Genomic DNA, 2487 nt, shown 5'->3' on the forward strand with positions numbered 1-2487 from the left:
GGTCAACTTCCCACTTCTCTTGTTTTTGTTTTTTAATTGTTTCTTTGTTCCTCTTTGTGTGTTTTTTGGTTATTTCTTGTTACCCAGTAAATATGACAGTGCTGACAGATTTAACTAAACGTTACATAAATATTTATTAGGAACAATCAGTTGTTTTCTTGTTTATTTTTCTTTCTACGAACCACACAAATAAGAAATTTTTTTTATGTTACTTACATTTCTTTTCTATGAACCTGCAGAAAACATAAACGAATGGTGGTTGAATTGATTCTGGGGAAGTTAAAGTTCTACTGAGTTACTCTTTTTCGCATGTAAGAACCAATGTATACTCCACTGAACTGTGATAATCATTGATCCTATTTAAAGAACTGTAAGAAAACACTCCTCAGGGAGCCTGGGTAGCTCAGTCGGTAGAGCATCAGACTTTTAATCTGAGGGCCCAGGGTTCAAGTCCCTGTCCAGGCGCTATGAGGACACATCAAGAAATCCGTTAAATTTTACCTTAGCCAGTAGCAAAGATTTGAGGACAGAGGGCTAGGTGAGGACAGAGGGCCATCTTTGTTTCAGACGGAGTCTCACCCTGTAGCCCAAGCTGGAGTGCGGTGGAGCCATCTCGGCTCACTGCAACCTTGTCCTCTGGGGCTCAAGCGATTCCCCTGCCTCAGCCTCCCAAGTTGCTGGGACTACAGGCGCACGTCACCATACCCGGTTAATTTTTTTGTATTTTTAGTAGAGACGGGGTTACACCATGTTGCAATAGGTGGTCTCCAACTCCTGAGCTCAGGCGATCTACCCGCCTCAGCCTCCCGAAGTGCTGGGATTACAGGAGTGAGACATCACTCCCGGCCTAAAGAGTTCTTAGACATGACATCAAAGATAATTCGTGAAAGAAAAGTTGGTTAATTGTGTATGTGACCAGCAATTGGATGACAGTCCTTGGGCTTCCCTTGGTAAACTGCTCGCCACTTTACCAAGGAAAATGAAAGAGGGCAGTCCTTCAGTCTTAGCGTGGACGGGGAGATAGAGTAAATGAGAAAAAAAAAAAAAAAATTACGAGCATGCTAGCCTTAGCCCATGTTCCATCATCATCCAAAAGCTTACATTACTAATGATAAAAGATTTGCAATATTCCAGAATGACCCTGTCTAGTGTCATTATAAAGGAAGCTGCAAATGAGAGCTGGTGTTCAGGGACTTCCTAAAAGCTCTGTTCCCTGATTGATATAAGCCACAAGAAGAGGAAGATCTTATCTTTATTAGTTTATTATTTTTTTCGTGTTTTTGTCAAAGTGGCCACAAAAGGGATCCAATCAAAACTGTAGCTGTCATGTAATAATTTGAGCTATACATCAGGTTTATCCTCTTTATTTCAGGGGCACCGTTTTTGTTTTGTTTAAAATCTTGTGCCTTTGCAAGCAAATGAAGAAACTCTCATTTGATAATTACATATTTATACGTGTATCGAAATATCATTCTATACCCCATATATATGTACAATACTTACTGTCAACTAAAAATCTTAAAATTACACTGCTAACACTAACAATTTCATAAAAGTCAGAAGTTGGAAGTTGTCAGGCTCATGATAACGGATACAAGTTTTGCAACATTCAAATTTTTGCTAGAAATTCTAGCCCCACTCTTATCATTGGTCACAAATACTGTCAGTTGTTTTCCTTGAAGTGGCAGGCTCACTTGGTTAATTAAAAAATAAAAAAATCATGTCTGTCAAATACCGAGTCTTAATAACCATAGCTTGTTAATCATTCTTTCAAATAAAAATGGTGTTTTCTGAAAAAGCCACTAGCTATGCTTGAACAGAATCAGCTGGAGGAGTGCTTTTTTGGGAGATAACATTGTGCTGAAGTATGCAACGGAAGTCCTTTATGTATACTTTCCATTTCATCACACAGAACACACACAAGTCGAGTTGAACTTTAAAAAAATTGACCATTTTTACCGCATCAAGGGAAAAAATCTCTTCTACGATCGTCTATGAAATTTTTTGATAGAAACAAACAAGACGGTTAACACGATTCCTCTCCGGTGACAGCTGCGTTCGCTCCACGACTGCCTAGATTCTACTCGAGAAGACTACACCTAATGTTTTGCTTGGCGCCTTCCTCCTAGTCTCGCTATAATAAATAAGTGTCTACTAAGAGGCTCAGACCATCTTTGGCAGGTTGGAAAACACAGATCCAGAGGTTATGGCCTGAGACCATTTGGTTACCGAGTAGCGAATCTTCAACTTCCTTGGCAGAGATAGGGACAGTGTAAACGATCAGATGCAAAATGAAATAATTAGAAAACGAAAATTTTGTCGGTACTGAAAGGTGATTTTGATGATCGAAATTAAGATCAGTGGGGCTTACTATCCAGTCAGCAGAGTGGCGCAGCGGAAGCGTGCTGGGCCCATAACCCAGAGGTCGATGGATCGAAACCATCCTCTGCTATGAGTTTTATAGCTAAATGCATGCCACCCCCCACC

The 2487-nt window shown here is 40.1% G+C and overlaps 2 non-coding genes across 2 annotated transcripts; both read left to right on the plus strand.

The window, feature by feature from the left end:
- The first annotated feature begins 392 nt into the window (after nucleotides 1–392).
- TRNAK-UUU lies at nucleotides 393–465 on the plus strand. Its single transcript has one exon. It is a non-coding gene; the product is annotated as a tRNA-Lys (tRNA).
- Nucleotides 466–2380: 1915 nt separating this feature from the next.
- Nucleotides 2381–2452, plus strand: TRNAM-CAU. Its single transcript has one exon. It is a non-coding gene; the product is annotated as a tRNA-Met (tRNA).
- Nucleotides 2453–2487: the final 35 nt, after the last annotated feature.

Source organism: Colobus angolensis, unplaced genomic scaffold, assembly GCF_000951035.1.
Source record: "Colobus angolensis palliatus isolate OR3802 unplaced genomic scaffold, Cang.pa_1.0 Scaffold237, whole genome shotgun sequence".
NCBI classification, from domain to species: domain Eukaryota; kingdom Metazoa; phylum Chordata; class Mammalia; order Primates; family Cercopithecidae; genus Colobus; species Colobus angolensis.